The 20,475-nt window shown below is 35.3% G+C and overlaps 1 protein-coding gene and 2 long non-coding RNA genes across 5 annotated transcripts in view; 1 reads left to right on the top strand and 2 right to left on the bottom strand.

Annotated features, from left to right (window-relative positions):
• LOC135081522 (uncharacterized) overlaps positions 1–10,466 on the bottom strand; it is a 145,743-nt gene extending 135,277 nt beyond the window's left edge. For all 3 annotated transcript variants that reach the window (XR_010259209.1, XR_010259210.1, XR_010259208.1), the window contains exons 1-2: positions 10,230–10,466; positions 7,752–7,933 (exon numbers count right to left, since the gene is read on the bottom strand). This is a non-coding gene — a long non-coding RNA (uncharacterized LOC135081522). The remainder of the gene's footprint in view (positions 1–7,751; positions 7,934–10,229) is intronic.
• Positions 1–20,475, bottom strand: part of LOC135081862 (uncharacterized) — a 212,057-nt gene that overhangs the window by 147,786 nt on the left and 43,796 nt on the right. The window lies entirely within an intron of this gene.
• LOC135081729 (uncharacterized) lies at positions 3,164–4,764 on the top strand. The gene is made up of 3 exons (XR_010259249.1): positions 3,164–3,512; positions 3,833–4,046; positions 4,425–4,764. It is a non-coding gene; the product is annotated as an uncharacterized LOC135081729 (long non-coding RNA).

Genomic DNA, 20,475 nt, shown 5'->3' with positions numbered 1-20,475 from the left:
GAGAACTACCGTCTTTACGTCATTCGAGTATCATCATCATCATTTTCAGTCATAGGACTGAACTGACTGACTGACTGAACATAGGCCTCCCCAATGATTTCCGCAATGACCAGCGCATCCAGCGCCTTCTTGCTATCTTTTCCATGTTTGTACTTATACTGCTTATACAAACAAACCATTTTTAGTTTTAACATAGTTCTAAGATAGAAGGCGGTGGAGGGTTGAAGAGGAGGAGCTAAATTCGAAGATGAACCCCCAAAAGCTGATATAGATAGATAGATAGTTTTCAGTGTCTGTCAGTCTATCAAAGGTCTAAAACGCGTTAAAACTTTGCATTCAACTTTACACAATAGGCATAGACCTAGTTTTTGCATCAAAACATTTTTATCAATAAAAAGTATCACAAATTCGTACCCGTATTTCCGTTTGTAACAGACAACACGGTTTACATTCAACATATTGTTGTTGTTGGGCCAAAAGCCTTAATTAGAAACTCGGGCATAGTCACGCAATGCATTCAAGGTAATATAGAAGGTTAAACTATGTTCAGGAAATATCTTTGTACTGTATCATGTGTTAATCATAGAACAAAAATACAGGATGAAAGGCAAAACTGGGCGTAAACTTCCCAAGAAGCTCAATATTTTTTTTTATACTGTGTCTGTGACAATAAATGATTTTGAATTCGAAAACTGTAAGACAATGTAAAATTGTTGAATGACATTGCTTAGATAATACTATTAATAGTAGTATTTCATAACATTTTTGGGACAACAAAAAAGAATTTAAAAATGTGGAAAACCATTTTCCTTACACCCATTTTTAACCTAAAAACATAGGCAGATTTCACTGTTTATTTTTTGTTAACACCCTGTATAAGTTAGTTCGGAGTCATGCGCAATGTCAGATGAGTTGGGATACTATTTTAATAACGTGATGAGTAAAGTTTAAAGATGATAAAATGTATGGATTTAGAATAGTGTAGCTCGCATCGGCCGGTTATTTTACCGTTTTCTTGAAGTTTGAGCTAGCATTAGTGATAAAGTAATTTCAGATTACAGGGTAAATAATTTAGAGCCTAATTAGTACAAGTATTTTAATGAAAACTATGAAATTATGGCTTTTATTGTATTTAAAACAGTAGGTATACACAACAATTTGTGTACGTCTTGAAACGTAAAAAAATATTGTTGTTTTATCACAAGATTTATGACAAAGATAAGGCGTACTTCTTGAAGCGAAAGATTTCACCGGTGGATTGTGTTCAGACATAATATTTGGGTTTTCACTGTGCACTTCTAAGTTATCTTCAGATAAGAAATCTATAGTGTCATTTATGGCTTTAAATAGCAACTGCTACTATTGTTTTTGATAACTAAGTATTGAAACTTATAATATCTTATACTTATTTTTTACCTATTGGTCCAAAGAATATCTAAAGCTGATCTAGTTGACCTATTAGATTCTTATTTTGTTGCAAAATTAGTAAAGCACTAAATATAATTTTAAAAGTGTTGATTTTGTGCAGTGTCATCTTTACAATAAATAGACAAAAGAAGATCGCAAACGGATGAAAAATAAAAGACGATTCTACACAAAGAGAATAGTAACCTGTCAAATGTGCTCTAAACAAAGCAAAAACAAAATAGCATCAAATTTACCGACTGTCATTTGTTACGTTTGCGTCTGGCACCGGCCTGGCGGTGTCCCTATAGGGCCGTATTTGTCTTCGATAAGGGATAGGAAGTCAACACATCGATCTTATCTCTTGCTTTTAAGACATATTTACCCTAAAAATACATTTTGAGAGGGGTGATATGGGCAAACAAACGTTTTTTCAACATGTACGCAAAATGTTTTGCGCTTATTTGTTTATTAATTAAGTATTTAGCGTTTCATTATCTTAATGAGGCCAGGCAGGCTTGAAACTGGCTAGTATTGCCTAGATATCCATAGGTTCTTCTTAATCTAAAACAAAGAAACTTTGTAGCCTTGGGGTACCAAGGCTACAAAGCTTACATAGCAATTCGTATCATACCAAATTGGATACCCATTTGACCCCATCAATGCTGTTTCTTCTATCGTACCACCATCAAGGCTGCAGCACCACAAAAAGTGACCTAGTCCGGTTAGCAACTCATTGCAACAACTGCTAACGGTAAACTATGATTAAAGTCAGTGTCAATGCGCACATTTTCAAACTTATGTTCATGCATGAGAGTCCAATTTCCGAAATTGGGCACGAAATGCGCTGTACTATCGCGAGCAGCAAAATTCACAAGCGATTTTTCTTTAGGTAACATCGTGAGCTCTTGTGTTCGCCTCTGTTACAACATTGGCTTGGCTTCTATCTATCTCTTTCTCCAGTGCTAGCAGCTCAGGGTGAGTGAAAAAGACAGACTTAAACTGAATGAGTCAGAAATTTGTATAAGAATGTTCTTCGTGATTGTACATCGCCACTTTTAGCATTGTTCCTTATACGCTTTTTAGTTCGCGTACACATCTCCGATGAACGGGCTTTAATAAACTGAGAAAGATTACAAGTTTGATAACTATAGTTTTGTATGGGAATCATAGGTTTGGCAAAACAATGGTACATTATTACATTTTTAACCGACCATAAAAAAATAAGGAGGTTCGATATCTTTTATATTTTACAGTAATAAGATGCAAGCTACATATTTATTTATTCCTAATGTTTTGGTTGCTGCAAACCAAAAATGTATATTAAGAAGATCACAAAGGAGACTGAAACTTCTGGGCCCTAAATGTAACTAGTTGATATATGGTCTAAAAAAATGGTCATATTTTTCCATACTAAACTACAAAAAATCAGCCTATTTTTCTTTCTGGAAACTGTGTAATAAGAAAAACAAGATTTTTAAGCATTTACTAGTAAATCGATTAAAGAAGTATCGATTTATGTAAATGAGATTACACAATAAAATAAAAAAGGCACGCTTGCTTTATTTTAGGCGAATAACGTAAACAAAATAACTAATTGCGTTGGTATAAATATATTGAATTATTTTAGCTCATAAAACATTTATTAAATGAATAAAAAAAAACATTTAGTTTAATAATAGATTTTTAATTTAAATCGATACTTAAAAAATTCTGATTTAGTCTGTGCACTGAAACTGACAGCTACCTGTCTATTTCTCTATGGATCACTCGTTTCGTATTTTTCGTTTCGTGCGTGTGCGTTTTGAGTGCTTTTCCTCCTATCTTTTTGTTTTTTCGCCGACCACTGCTTTGTTTTACGGATTTTGACCCTACCTGCATTGCCTGAACGACCCCTGCTTTCAACCTGGACTCTGGATCTTGCTTACACGTCTGACTTGGAATGTTTTCTTTGGACTTTACTACCGGCTTAAGAACTGGATATTGACGCTATGGATCGCTGTGTAAATTGTGGAATAGACACTAGTCGCTGCAATGCACTAGGCAGACGATCCATAAACGATGAGTCTACTCTGCATGTGATTCAACAATGGCTTGCACCTCAGACTGTAAGTTCAATAAACAAATCATAACCTAACTCACCATCTCGAAGTTTTCCATCGCTACTATACTTTGAAAATACAATACATTTATTTGAATGCTGATGGTTATCTGTTTACATTTTACTGAATATTATTAAAATGTATTCTAGTACAAAATAATTGCTGTCAGTTGTTAAAGAAATTGACAAAATGAATAACTACTATTTTTGCAATAAGTCAACACTTTTCAGTAACGTGCTATTGGATACAGTAGTAAACCATTGTACTTAGTGATTTTATTAACTGTAAACTACTGACATTTTAATAATACTGCTTATCTTTTTTAGGTTAATAACAGTGACTATGTTTGCCAAGCATGCTGGGACTTGGCTTAAAGCCGATATAATGATGAAGAAAGACAACTTGGCCACCATAATGTTTGTCTTCGCTGTGGACGTCCTCTTGCTTCAGCACGAGTTACTCATTTACTCTACACTAACTCCCATCGAGAACTGAGAATATATAATGTTATACGAGAGTGGATTACCTATACCTCGAGCTGTAAGTTTACTTTGTGTTTTTAAAGCATTTCAAATAAATCTTAAAAGGTTTTGCCTTATTGTATTTATTTTATGTTTAACTCTTTTAAGTTATTAGTTAATCTTGCGCACATCATGAAAATGAAATGAAAAAATATTTATTTAAATAGGCACAGGTTACATTTTGCATTACAAAAGAATAAAAGCAAGATGTGTTAACAATATGAGTAAAAAAGCAAGATGTAGTATCAATAACATATATGAACATTTCTACTTACAAGCAAAATAAATGATAAATCTCTTCAGGATTGCTAGTCAAAAATTAAACCCGAAGTTCAGGACACAACATAATTATCACAATAATCATGACAGAATTAATGATTATAAATATGTTTTACAGGTACCCGAAGATGGTTGCATATGTCATACATGCTGAGTGGCTGCAGACAGAGCTGCTGTCCATATGAACTCAGGACCATCAACTTCATCCCGAGGAATACCCCCTGAAGAAATACAGCCAGAGACACAACATCCAATTACCGACTCTCGAAGTGGAATGGAAGCAATACTAAAACATTATTGTAACTGCATTGTAGGTAGACGAACTGTAGGCTGCTGCGCCCATATCATGTCGATAATATGGTACCAAGACCATTTAGTACCACCTGCACAGTTCTTAGATGATATTTTAATTATTATAGAAGACGAATAAAATCATTAAGTAAAGAAAAATGTTTTAATATTATTTTTTAACATCCTATCCATCACCTTGTCATTCCTGTCGTCTTCAAAATACACATAAGGTACAAATCCAAGATGGACTTCAGGCCGCAAACTGCAAACCTCTATGAAATTGCAGAAATCGCCGCAGCTGCAAGCCGCAGTGGGGATTTCATACAGATTTTTTGTTTGCGGTTGCAGTCTGCGGTCTGCAGTCCATCTTGGACTTGTACCTTTAGGCCGCAAGCTGGACGACTGCAGGCACGGGCGCGCTTGCGCTTGTGTGTACCTATGGGTTGCGGTTTGCGTGACTTGGTTGACTCATATACGCCAGAACTCGCGTCCGTAGTCGTCCAGTTTTTTGTGGCCTAAATATAACGTAAAAATACCTTTTTCACCTAAATAACAGCTGATTTCTAAACTAGAAATCAGCTGTTTGTTACATAACCTCACTTTAACTAAACCCCTAATAATTCTGCTCACAGATAGCCAAAACACGCATAATTTTTAGTGAACATCTGCAAAGTATTAAGCTATTAATTTACACAATTTTTATCTTGTTACATCTTGGCCCAGATTTGTATGTAATTGTTTCCATCTCCTTTATAATTATCATCAATAACAAATTAAAATATTTTATATTCTTTTTTGGAAAGAAATAAACGAAAGAAAGTTCCACTTTCGTTTTCAAACTTCATGCTAATTTACTAACAGATTTATTTTTTAAAAATTATTTAAAACTAAAAAAACCATTAACCTAAAAAACTAGGTCAACAATGGCGTCGAGTCGACACTGAATTTTCAATTCCGCGTATTTAACATCCACTAACCGAGAAAAGTGTCAATGAGAAACAAGTGAAAACAAGTAGCAGTTTCAGAAAGCAAAGCAAAACAAATCGTAATTAAACTGATGAACTGGGGCGTGAAGAGAGCGTTGCAACAGCCGGATCTGCCGAAACTGCGCACGCGCCGCCAAGACATTCGATGTTCGGAATCTCTCCGTCTCTGTCAATTATTCAGCTGAGCAAGAGAGACAGAAGGCCGAAAACGAAATGGAATTGCAGAATAGGACTACAATCGTACGTAACCCACATCCTGCGGGTAATGTTAACTTTTTTAATTGAAATGAATGATATATTAGGTATAGCCTGACCAGGAACATAAAAACCCTGGCATAGAGGCGCTTCAATTGCATTTGATAGTGCAACACTGAGTACAGTCGTACATGTGTTAAATTAATAGGCTAAATTTATGTATCAGGATTCAGGATTACGGGCTAATTTGATATTTTCATAAATTAACGAAAAATATTATTAAAGGTAACCTGGTTTAAATAAATTAAATGAAACCATCAATCGAGCTAGTAGGATTTATTTTATTATTCATCAATAATCAAATTCAGAACTTGAATATTCAACTGCAATGTCTGCTCATGAACGCTTCAAACTCGGTACTTCTTTCCCAATTCCATAAAATTCAAAACTTAGAAAGTGACAAAAAACTTTAAAATAGGTAGTTGAAACAGACTACAGCTAATTTTCATAGTGGACTGTACTATACGATAAACATGTCAGTCAATTTGACAACCTTTGTCGGAAACATTATTCAATGAAAATATTGTCCGAACCCTTAGTATTTCTCTTCGACAAATACATTAACACATCGTGAACCACTTTTCTTTCACGACTATAAAAATATTTTAGCAATTTAATTCACAAAATCAATTGCAAACATTTAAAATAAAGTTTGTTTACACTTTGACAACAATAGACTGACATGCAAGGTGACATGTCAATGAAGTTTTCAGTTACTGTTGCCATTAAAAGAAATTAGTACCATTAGTTTTCCGCAACATGGCGAGGGTTTTTATGTTCCTGGTCAGGCTATACTTACCTACTAGCACATTAAATTCAGCAAAAAAATTGGCAATTCCAGACCAGGTATCAATAAAATTAACAAACAAGAATTAAGAAGAAAATTATTTTGTGACAGTAACATTTTTGGAAATTCTAAAACGTAAAAATGCGTGTAAAGCGTAAAAAAAATAAAGAATAAAATGCGGACTTATTTTCGGACTTATGCGTTAACAAAAAGGAAGAAGTAGAAGTTATAAAATTGTAAGAATTTTTATTTTTTCAGTCGACTACTGCTCCGGTAGTTTATTTTTAAGGGCCATTCAGACTGCGATGTGGTCGTTAAACTTTACAATTTAACCGCGTCAGTTAAATTATAGCGAATGTATGTTTATAATGCGAGGTAGGTAACAAGACGCAGTTAAAACTTTAACGTTAAACGTTTTTAGATTTAAAATCGTAATAAAATCTTTACAATACGATTAGCCGCAACCCGTTTTGTTTGATTGAATGGTCTTTGAGAGATCAACAGTAAAATATCAAAATAGAAGAAACTGTTTCCACATTAACAACTAGATCTATTATTCTAAATCAGATAATCCAATTAGAAATATTTTCTATGAGATTTTATTCTCGTAAGTTTTTAAAGGCTTTGTTTTCAAATGCTATTGCTATGCTACGCAAAATGCTGGAAACAATAAACATTGTCTAAATCATGAATAGCAGTGTATTCTCGATTTGACATTCCACAAAAGAAAACATTGCTGCAAAACAAACAATATTGAATTATGAACAATAGCGACTAGAAAATAGTAATAACAGCATAAATACTATTACTACAACTACTAGCATAATATAACATAAAGATTATTTAGGTAAGTCAAATTATAAATTGATGATATGATTTCATGCTTTAGGTAATTTCTTATTTTTCCACCTTACTTTGAAAGCCTCACAAGATCCTCATCATCATCATTTCAGCCACAGGACGTCCAGTCCACTGCTGAACATAAGCCTCTACCAATGATCCACATCGCCCAGTTGGTACTGTTGGTAGCGGCCTGAATCCAGCGCCTTCCTCCTGCTACCTTTATGTGGTCAGTCAACATGATCACGAAAAATTTACAGTTATAAAATCTGACAAAGGAACTTACCTATTTATCTGTATCATCATACGAACGCGAAACACTTCTAGAAGAATCCGTGGCAGTGGTGATTGTGACGGCAGGAGGTCCAATTGTAAAACATTTATAAAATAGCTTTAGCTTCTCAATACTTGAGATTTGTACTTTTATTAAAATAAGGGCACTTTATTTATCACTTGTTCGATCGTTTCCTGTTAAACAGAAATGTTAACGTCCTTTTGGTATAAAACTCGACAATCATAGAACTACCAACCATGCGGAGCAAAATACCATTAAAACTATGTTAGAAAGATACTGTTATATCTAAACGAAAGGATTACAAGCACTTTTGAAATGGTGGGACCGATTTTTATTGAATAAACACCATAAGAGCGCATCCCAAGACCATAAAAAGGGAATAAAAACAAAAATGCGGGCGCCTTGTATGGGTTCATCTCAGTGTAAGTTAAGACACCGTAAAATTTCATAAAAAAAGAGTCAACTCATGATCATGTAATAAAACTAATAAGATTGCTTTATAAGAAAATATAGGAAGATATGGGAAAAATAAATATGAAAGACGTAAACGTAAAAACATTAGAAAAACATGCGTTTGATGATTCATAGACACATAATGTAGAGAGTTTAGTAGCTAAATAGGAATAAGAATTAAAACACGAGTAAAGAGAAACCGCAAATTGCTCGTAAAAAGTAAACGTCTATTTTGACCCACATCTTACAGTTAACAGACTAAAAGAAATTCAACTCAAACGCAACACGAATGGTTTGTTAAACTTTGAAAAACATAGATTCTATTGTGAATAAAATCTTCTAACTCGGAAATTGAACTTTAGGATTCGAGAAAATTGATCAGATAGGTATTCGTACTTATAACAGGAGATTTCATTGAGTCATTTTCTAGAGTTTGCAAATTTTCAAATGAGAAGAAGCAATGAAAGTTTCTCACAAGTAATGACAGTAAAAGTAAGGATGGGTCTGTATGGGAAAGGTAATTATATCTCCCTCTACTCTGGTTAGTACTCGACTAATTGTGCAGAAAATAGCAAGCCACATAACATGCTGTTAACAATAAACTGCGGTTTGGAGCTCGGTGAGTCATTACGCCGAGTTTCCTCATGGATGCGAATTATACAATTTCACTAATACTTAGCAGTCAATAGACCGTCTCTGGCCTTGGTTGTTAGCATTTAGTAATTTGACGGTAATGCATGAGCAGGATTCGTACCGTCTGACATTTAAGATGCAGTAAACGCGTGGGGAACTCAACAACTCCCTTTAAGACAATACACACACGCTTATAGGTCAACGAACTTTCAATTTCCCTTTCTTCCATGGAAGTAATTAATTTCAAAGTGTCAACGTTTGGATGTCTGCCATTTTTCGGTTGCGTAATACTGTACACGATCTGGATGCACACCGTGACTCAGAGGAAGTGCCGACTGAAGTTGACGCTCGCAAAAAGTTGCCAATTGCCAAAGGTGAGTTGGGCAATTTGAAACTAGATTGCCGGTTACACTTGAATGGGGGTAAAAAACTTGGCAATGAAGTCACGTTTATAAGTGAAGCGAAGCGTGCAACAAGTGGTAAGAACTCTACCGAGAAACGTAACGAGATACCAAGATAAGTAAAGGATGAAAGAGACAAGACAGTGGGAGATTTACTGCCCACGATGAAGGTGTTAAAGGGAAGATAATCGGCTCAGATGCAATTAGAGATGCACCGTAATAAATAACAGGCGCTAGTAAGCAGAGTTGACACGTTGTTTATTTTATGTTAACTTCAAAATAATTAGTTCTCGGAAAGGCGACCGTTATGTTTCTAAGGGAGGGAAATACCGTTTTTTATCGTTCATCGTAATTACAAACAGCAGTTTTTGCAACGCTCTTTACAAATAACAGGTTAGTGTTTACAAGCAAATGTCATTGCTGGCCGGTTACATATGATAATTGCAGTGCAGTAACACCCATGCGCAGGATTCGATTAACCTCGAAAACGAAAGTCGCAGACTGCACCGACACACTGCTGAACGGTCAAGGTGAATCGGTCTAGCGATTGTGTTAGTTATTGATAAAACACCGAGAAATATTTTCTGTTACAACAAACATAAATTGGCGAAGATTATCAGTGACTACGTGTCTGATACGAATGTTGATGACACAGTATTACTCGCAAAGGATAATGTGTTAGTGAGATATTGAATCGGATTATAAACAAAGGCAGTTGAAGCAAATTGAAACCAATTTAAACCAGACGTAGCCTTGGATCTGAAGTGAACACCAACAGATGCCACGAAATTTCGTTCGTAAGAAAGGCGCCCGCACATGTAAGTCAGGATAACCGCACCCGAACCACACTCGCAAACAGGTTTCCGTGCACTATTATTATTAAGGGCTCGTGCCAATACAGGCAGAAACGTGCTCCACACAATACAGTTAACAAAGAATCTCAACAATATAACGCAAGAAAGACAATCGCTGAATTTTATACCAAAAGGACACAAATGCAAGATGCAACAAGAAATCCACTCGTAGTTATTTCTCATCGGCGTTCAGTCGTCCGGTGTAGTTAATCCATGCATACACTTGCACATCCATTAACAATAAGGCACTTGTCTAGTGGTTAGACTAGAAAACAGTTTTAGTTTGCGTTAAAATAAATTCACGATTTGAGCACAACGGACTGTCTGCGGCAGTCGGCCATGCGCGATGCCGGCGACTTGCAAACTGTTCCGTTCCGAACTAAACATCAACCGCCACGCGGAGGGCGCCCTACCTTGCGTCTCCCTCGCCAGTCTGAAACGCGTACGAGTGAGGGAGACGACGGATCTTCACGCGCCGCTCGTTTCTTATCGCAGGATAAAGTTTACAGCGACGTGAATAGTTGCCGGGCATTAGTCAGAGTGGAACGGAACGATTAGGTTTTTTTATGTATTTGGCAGGACTTTTTTCCGAACGTTTCGGACTGTGGTTGTTGTCTATTTTTGTTATCGACAGGCGTTCGGGCGTAACGAAAGAGGCGCGGGATAGTTTATTTAAGAAGGAAGTATTTGGATGAGTGACAGAGGATTCTAGGAAGCGGATTTAATTATAGGCTGGACTCTGAATGTCAATTAAATACGCGAACTTACTAGTAGTAGATCAAGGTCGCAGCTGAATATTTGAGGGTTACAATAATTCTAGCAAATACCCAACCATCGAAGAATATGAGTACCGTAACGCTTATAATTTTGCAGGTGGCTACGTTGACCTAAATTCATAGTGCTGTTATCTTATTGGATTTCTTATCGATCAGACGCGCAGAAAGGCCTACTTTCAGATGAAGTTTTGATAAACGGTGCACATAACTGACATGTTAACAAAGATTTGCGATTTTAACCGCTCGAACCTGAAAATTTCGAAATAATCATATGATGTTTGAACGGTTACGTAAACTATCCAATCAAACATCATAATAGCAATTGTGATTATGCAGGAATACGATTGTGTAATTATTTTTGAATCACCTACAGAGACGTAGAAAAAATTGGACAAAATAAAGTAGCAGGAGTTGTAGGTATCGTACGATTGCATAAAGTAAAAGTAAGCAATTTAGTTGACATTTAATTTTTTAGGTGCCTGCACGTGTCCTCTATTCACACAATAAGTTTAAATTATAGCTGGTTTTGTACCTAAAAGATATCGTCTCATCTATCTCTCGTAATAAGAGAACGTTAAAACAATACTCAAGGTAACCTTAACACTAATGGTAATAGTTTTGGAGCTAAAACAAAAGACAGCAAATGGAGCAATTAGAAAACCATCTAAGTACAGTACTTGCTTTTGCAGTTACATAAAAGGCGAAGCCCTAAAGTCGTGAAGGGCTCAAACAAATGACGAGAACGTTAAATTGACCGTGCAGTGCATTGGGAAATCTCATTGTGCTTCAAATAATAGAGATTCGTGAAATTATCTTCAAGGGAACTGAGTATACGTTCTAATAAGAAAAACCTACAACGCTTTCTAAGAACCATATAAAGCAAACAGTCCTTTTTAAGATGACATAAACCTAAGCACAAATTGCAAGCATTGATTGGGACACCTTTCGTTGATCAGAAATCACCAAAATACAATGAAGACAATCGCATCGAGTATTTAGAAACGTTTACGATTCCTGAAGCAAACATACACTTGGTTCAATCGAATCAACCTAACATGGAAAAATAGCGTAGATTTACAAGCTACAGTGTAAACACTGTGTTCTCGGTTTCTATCTTTCTTAATGTGCCATCATACAGGTCCGTATATTTTGTTAAATTCCGCAAACTGCAACAGTAATCAGACGTCAAAAAAGCTGTATTAGCAGTCCGCAAAGTTTTTTGAACCCACTGCCGTAACACGGAGGCTAAGAAAAACACAATTTATTACATCTCGCACTTTCACCAGTGGAATATGACGAAGAAACTCATGTCCCCAGGCAAAAAATACAATTGGTCATATTTGAAGTGAATGAAATAAATGATCTTGAGATATTGATGCAATCGGTTCATACATTAATTCGTTGTCACAGACCATAGATCATAGAGTTGGCGTAATCAGTTTTATTTTAAATGTCAATTTATTCATGAGTACCAGTGAAGCCGGAAACAATTAAATCGCTTCTATTGTTTATTCGTTACCATCTATTTTATTTATATTTGTAAGTAAGTATTCGGTAGGTATTTTAAATGTCAGTAACGGTTACACGGGGCCAAAAGGACATTAAACTTATTTTATCGTCTAAATAACCCTTATGTCAAAACTTATGACACACTACAGCACAGTGTTTTATTTTGGCTTAGAAGCGGACATCCCTGTTTTATTAATTCAATCGTTAGATATTACTATTATGTATAAAATTGATGAAGGAACTAGTAGTTGTATTTGTTTAGTTTCGAAGAAATATTCGATTTTGTGATTTTATAAAAAAAAACAGTTTTAGAAGCATATTTTCTAAAAAAATTACATTAAGTCAGAATTTTGTAAATAAATTTACCTATCACTATAACGTCTACCTTTATGCAAAAATAAATGGTTATTGCTGCAGTAATTTAGGAATTATTTAATAATTTATGATTTTCAGAAAACATTTTTTTCTCCGTTACACTAGAAAATTGGCAGCTATATTTACTTTATATTGATGCATGATATAATTATCTATAATACCTGAATATATTACTTGCCTATCCCGTGGAAGTTCGAAGATATTTTAATTTCTATGAGTTTAGAAAATTTATATGTAAATAGGGTTGTCATCTGAATATTTTTTAGTTTTTTAAATGCCGTCCGTAACAATACGGTTTTAATGCCTTTGTTAGATAACTATTGAAATTCATTGCTTTTACCATTATTAATTTGTCTGGTCGAGTTTGATAATTATAGAGTTGGCCCTGTGGCGGCTTATTGGAAATCCTATCGTTTTCGAAACATCGATATATATGTTGCAGTCAAAACTCATAATCGATCAAAACCACTTTTGACTGCAAATTTCAGTTAATAGTGGTTTTGACCGATGGCCTAAGTCAATATTACTTTTGACAAATTTTCCTAGTCGTATCATCGAACTTCCACGGGATAGGCAAGTAATATATTCAGGTATTATAGATAATTATATCATGCATCAATATAAAGTAAATATAGCTGCCAATTTTCTAGTGTAACGGAGAAAAAAATGTTTTCTGAAAATCATAAATTATTAAATAATTCCTAAATTACTGCAGCAATAACCATTTATTTCTGCATAAAGGTAGACGTTATAGTGATGGGTAAATTGATTTACAAAATTCTGCCTTAATGTAATTTTTTTAGAAAATATGCTTCTAAAACTGTTTTTTTTTTTATAAAATCACAATATCGAATATTTCTTCGAAACTAAGCAAATACAACTACTAGTTCCTTCATCAACTTTATACATAATAGTAATATCTAACGATTGAATTAATAAAACAGGGATGTCCGCTTCTAAGGGAAAATAAAAGACTGTGATACAGCTACAGCTAAGGCCTCTGAATATGCCTTGATCGGAATTTCCATTTCAAGGCATGATCCCCATATTTCAATACAGACAATCAAAATAATTCAGATCTGCAATGTTTTTACCGAACTGGGAGAAATTGAGAGTAATTCTAACTTTCTCACCACTGACTACAAAGCTATTAATTATGGAGACTTAGTTATTAATAAGCAAGTAGTATTTTCTTCATTAAAGAGGAGGCAAATAGGCATATGGTCGCCTGATGGTTAGCAATCACATCTGCTTGCAACATCAGAGGAATCACCGACGCGGAAAGTGGCTCCATTTAAAAAGACATACGTAAATCATATACTACATCTATCATATTTGCTTGAGTGACCTACGAGATTGGACCATCAATTAATCTATCAAATTGATATTGCAATCTACCTACGGTTAATAACTAGTTAGGTCATTGTGTCAAAGATGTTATTGTACAAGCCGAAACATAATTAAACCCTTTATTAAATACTGAAGCAAACAACTAATATTATGCAAGCAAATTATCTACTGTTCCATAATGTCTAAAATTTCGTTACATTTAAGAGAATGCTTCAACTTTTAAAAGAAATCGACTACACATCGTAAAGGGCATCGATTCGTTGATCATCTTCGAAATTTCTCCTATTCTCTTCTATTTTCGTTGCAAGTTCAATAACAGTTGAGACAAACTTGTCTTTTTGACTGACTTTTTGTTGGCGATCAATCTGTAGACTGGCTACACAGGAGTTGCAGTAATGGGGACGAAAGATGGGATTTTTCTTGAAGATCAGCAAGCTTCTGCCCTGCTCTGTGTGTGCTCATATAATAATTAATGGTTTCCACACCAGTTGTAGCCCTACTGACCTACCTATACCTATCATGCCGTCACGGCGGATCAGTATCAACCATCAAGCAACAATGATGAACTCGTTCACGAAATACCTGCAACTTTCACTTGGCCCTTCTGTAGAGCAAGTCAGGGATCTCTTTTTGTGTAAATAGAAGATGGGAGATAAACCCAAATCTAAAAGCCGTAGGAGGTCGGTTAATGACTTTTGTACTTTGCAAAGTAAAGATTCCTTTTTTCTTGTTAAGATCTTTGTGTGTTTTTATTTGTCGAATCATTATGACAACATAAAAGTTTTTGTTTATTTTGTAAAGTTTCCTTAATCCAATTTAAAAGAGTTTGGCTCAAACGAGAAAACTAAAGCAAGGTAATGTACAGGATACAGATGTTGAAGGTAATTTCAATTCTTTTATATCCTATGATTAATCTATCGTATTTATTAATGATACGCAGTGATTCAGAGGTTTCTATCTTAGCCCCGGCGATGTATCACGTTTCTCTTAAGCCTTAAAAAGTAAAAGCGTTGATGTTTCGGCTTGTCTTTGTAGTTAGCCTGCGCAGGCGCCGACGGCAAAGGGAAAGAAATAATTGATTTTTAATGGGAAAATGACTGACAGTCCCTTGTTGGGCAATTTGTACTTCGAGAAAGTGTTAAGAACTTTGTATGCTCCATCTCTAACGCGGAAGAAATTTTCATATCTATTGTGTTCCCATTTCGTCACGCCGCTTTAGGTTTGTTGTGTTGAAAGCCTTACTGATATTGCTTATTGCTAACCAAGTAACCAATGGTACTGACGATAACATATTCAATTAATTAAGCAGTTTACAAGGCATTTCCAATGACGTTAAGTGATTTTAGGTTTTAAGACTTTATCCTGAGCTATTTTGGTTCAAATTCCAAACATCGGCAGATACTTCATCAAAATGAAGACAGAAAAGTAGAACAACTAAAATCGAAAGTAAATTCACAAAAGTGTTTTAAAAAGGTAACAAAACGAACATCTTTAAATGTATTCCAATGATATTTAAGCCCAACAAAGACACAAAACATTGTGGACAAATTAAGAATACCTCAGAAAGGTTGGGACCGTTCCCTTATATGAAATCAGACCAACACTATGTTAATGGTATTCAAATACAAGTTTCCATATAAGCCGTAAGTGCAGTCTGCAGGGATTTTAAACTGTTAAACGGATTAAGAAAGCAATTTTAAATGGAGATTTAAATGTGTGGCAATGCTCAGTAAGAAATTCATGACTTGAAGTCATACGAGATATTGATTTTAAGGATGTGATATGATGTTTGCGATATAAATAAACAATCTGAGAACAAGATTTATGATCATAGCAATAGAATGCTAATTTGAAGGAGAACATAATCGCAAACTAGACAAAATAAATCGCAGAAGCATAAATCCAGGGGTAAACTTGTAAAAAAAAGCGAAATAATACACAATCACAAAAACTTAAAGCTAAATAGTTTGCTCCTTATAAAATTCTCACATTTAACTCTGTAGTAAAAGTAGGAAGCAGAAAATCTGCGTTTGCAAATAATGGCGGATATGAAGAAATTACAAATCTTTTTCGGCGTTTCTCGACTACATTAGCAGTTAGCACCTCCACGCATAATTTAAACGCAGCCAAAGCTAACTATCCTTCCTCAAACGGAGTAATGGACGTTATCTCTTCATTTATATCGAGTTACAATTACTCTTCGCTTCCCGGTAAAACAGCGTAGGCGCGTTTCCGTATATTTGCCAAGATTGCAATGGAATTACCGATCTGTAATGTGTGACAAATTGCGATTTTCTAAAATGCCCCTTTCTACCAAACGCGAGCTCTCAACGATTTCACAGATTAATATGTAATTAGAAACAACGATATTGCAATACTCAATAGTATTAGAGCGTTATTTACGGCTTTCCAATATTATGTGGTTATAGTTTTGATTTGAGCCTTAGATATGACATTAAATCCATTGGAGGCGCTATTTAGCTCTTAAGCTTCTTTCTTTTAGTGGCTCTGTCAATATCAAAAGTATTTCATATTTTTACCAAATTCAACGTAGTGGTCCGTAAATCGAACCCGAATGTACCTTTTGCAACGCTCAAATTCTCGTTACGGCCAATTAAACTAAACTAGAACTAGAAGAACAATTGAAGAATAAAACAGAAAACGGCAAACTATTGGGAAATTAACGCAAACGATAAATCACGTAAACTGATTCGGCAGCGGAACTCCGCTTTGACGGTTGCCCAACCGACCTGGTCAGAAATTGTGCCAAATCCACAAAAAAAGCAGAATCGAATTTCTTTAACGTCTAAATATTATTGGTTTTGGGGGACTGCCAATCTCAACCTAAAGGATGAGGAAAATTTTACAAGAAATGCTAATGAGTGATAAAGGAACAGTTAAAAAGGCCTTTCGAATTCCATTCTATTTAGTTGTTTAGAATTTTTTTCCAAAACAACACGAGATATTTATCAACACAAATATCAACGCCCCGTGCTTCAGTTGACATTTATCGTTGCCATTGTTCTCTATCATTTAGTTTATTTCTTCGGGCAGCAAACATTTATCTCTTCATCTCCAATTTGAACTTTGTATGCACTCATTGTCCAAAGTTCAAAGGTGTAGCAACCATAACTTAGATTGGTTTCCGTGAGAGTCTCATATACAGGCTACCCAAGATTTTGTTCATCAGTTCCTAAGTCAATGTGTTAGAGTTTGTAATTTGAAACTGTTTTGGGATGATTGTACACGATTGCACTCTAGGTGTTACCAGATACGCCCACATACGGCCCACGACCACCTTAATTGATGATGCACCATTACTCCGAGCTAGGAAGGCTTCGTAAGTAAATAAATACTCATGATTTGCTATTACAACAGTTTCTAGCTAGAATAAACCAAAACACAACGTAAACCTTCCTGGTGAGAGCGAATGACTTCAGTGATCTATACAAATTCTCACAAAAATACATAGATGATTTTCCGCGCTTATTATGTTGACAATAACCTTTGGTGAGTAACATGAGGTCCAGGATAATAATACTCGTATTAACAAAACTACAACATATTTGATGCTTTGTAATGGGTTTTATTGAAAGACGCATTTATCAAATGCTTCAATCGCACTGAACATTTTAAGTAGCATTGTTAGTCAGACAGATTAGATTAATGTAGGTATTGCCTTGTTCGTGATTTAGTCATAACAGCTGAAGCTTGCTAGCTAGGAAAAGGGTCATAAATAGCAACAACTAATAGCCACAAATCAGCTAATCGAATAAAAAAAGAAAACCTCAACATTTTTCGCAAACACCACCGATCTAACAATTGACGTCTTAGGAAATTGAAATCGGTCAAGCCTTGCGTTTAGAAGCACCGAAGCACCGTAAAATCCATTTTCCCCGAGGCTTTGTCTTGTCGGTGTCCAAGTGGGTGTTGTGACGCAATCCGTTGCGACAACAGGTGGAGTATGCTTCCAGAACGAAGAAGCGTTTAGTTAAGGTATTAGTTAGTGGTATGTTTTAGATAAGAGAAACCTAAAAAGCTAAATTTAGAATTCAAATACTCATCATAAAGCCATTGTAACCCGTAAAAACAAACAAATTCAGAAAAAAAAAGAATAGAATCTAGATTTTTATGCACGTTCAATCATGCTTCTAATAAACTGAATATTTGATATGTTACAATTTAAATTACCCCCTTACAAATAAATAGTTACGATACACCCATTTTAAATGGTATTTCCATATGTTACTGTTTAACACATCATGTGCTATTTTTATTACCAAGCGTTTAAAATTTGATAAAATAGTAACAAACAAGTATTTTATTGAACTACTACATCGGCAACTATAGACTCATCATTTATTACAATACAAGAGGAAAACGACGAAATTATGTTAATCTACCTGTTAAGTTTAGATAACTAGGTACAAGTGTGGCTTACGAGTATGACGTCACTGTACTCACTGTGAAAGCCTATCTCATAATGGGCGGTGATAAAAGTACTGATCGCGATTAGACTCTAATCATCAGAGGATAGACCGTAATTAAACCGATGAAAATGAGTGGCTGGTTCACAGTGTAGTCTACGGTTTAACATTGGAACTTTAGGGAATGTACCTAATTTGGTAATACGGAAAAAATTTACACAAAGCTTTGCTAGATGTATAACATAGAAATCTCTGTATTTGGTTCAGAGACGTAGATGCTACAAGGAGGTGAGCTCCAAGACAGAATTGGACGTTGGTGAGTTAATGAGTTTAGAAATGAGATATTGTTAAAAAGCTAAACAAAATCGTAAATAAGTGACGATAAATTGCGTAAATGATGACAGTGTTTTAGGCGAACTAGGTGTGCCTGTGTACATGATACTAATCTTTAATACCTAGAAAGTATCTGTCTACATTGTTTATTGTACTTGACGGAGATACGTCATCTTTGTTAATTCAGCCACAAATTTAACAGCTGACAATAGTATAGTAATGGCTCCGGTCAACCCTAAAACTTCCTCTGGTCAAATCGACCGCACCACGGCCCATTATGCACAATGGCTGACCGGCGCCAGATGTCGTTGCGCCTTGCGTACAAGCAACAATTAACGGTGCTTATTCCAAATGTTAGGATTGTTACAATTGCAATCGAGACCGTCGTGTGCTCCATGTCATTGCCGCGTCGACGATCAATCTTGACAAGTGAAGATCTAAGACTTAAGATTATGATGATGATCACGTCACTTACAGAAGCAGGTCTACTGCAGGAGTACGACCTTATCTAGTTTACCACAGTCATATGATGCTATTTCAACGATCATAATGAAAGAATTGGCAAAAAACCTACGATTAGTTTGAATCATAATAGGATTCTCTGATAGCTGAACACTACAACTTAACACAAAATTGATGTCATCCGTCATTTTTGGTAAAGGCATAAAGTAAGAACACAAGCTAAATAAAAGTAAAAAGAGTGAAAACAAAATATTGTCGTCATGCCACTTTTTTGGTATACGTAACGTCAAAAACAACAACATCTTCAACTTTAACAAGTTGTTTATTACTTCCAATTGGATTACAGACAATGGACGGTAATCGACCACCATGGGCTTCGAATTTGTAACACATTACACCATCGCCGACCGCCAAATGAAACGGGTCAAGCGTTTTGAGTGTAACCACCATGAATATATGGTGTGACGTAAGCTCGCCAGAAACCACTAAAGGTGATTGCATTAAGAGCAATCGGAATCTGGAATGTGGTATTCAAGTACTTACATTTGTAATGACAATATCGTCACCGTCGTGGCAGAATTAAATAACTGACACTTTTGCAAAAAACACTTTTTCCACTTTTTGTATAGTAGAAAGTGTTACCTATATTTTGATCTTACTCTCGTGGCAATATCTATGATATTTCCAAAGATATCTTCAGTTTAGTGAAACTATTGACCATAAATTACAACTCTGTTTGTTGTAGAATTTACGTGGCAAAACTGAATAAGTGACTTTATTTAATTCTGCCACAACTCACTGCGAACGTTGCTTCAAAATACTTGTACTAAGAAAGTCAACAAGTCACTTTATTTAATTCTGCCACAACTCAATCCGAAACATTGCTTCAAAATACTCGTACAATTGTGTTTTTGATTTATTTCATTTTTGTAACATTACTTTAAATGTTACTTTTAATTTCAATGTTCATTACTCAGATGTTGAATCTGGATAGTTACCTTCATCATTATCATCATTTCAGCCATATAGGACGTCTACTGCCGAACATAGGTCTCCCCCAATGATTTTCAATATGACCGGCTGGTAGCGGTCTGCATCCAGTGCTTTCTTGCTACCTTTATGAAGTCCACGTTGTGCTTTCT

This window comes from Ostrinia nubilalis, chromosome 20 (genome assembly GCF_963855985.1).
Source record: "Ostrinia nubilalis chromosome 20, ilOstNubi1.1, whole genome shotgun sequence".
NCBI lineage: Eukaryota > Metazoa > Arthropoda > Insecta > Lepidoptera > Crambidae > Ostrinia > Ostrinia nubilalis.
The sequence above is the reverse complement of the archived record's forward strand: the minus strand, read 5'-3'. Positions and strand labels throughout refer to the sequence as shown.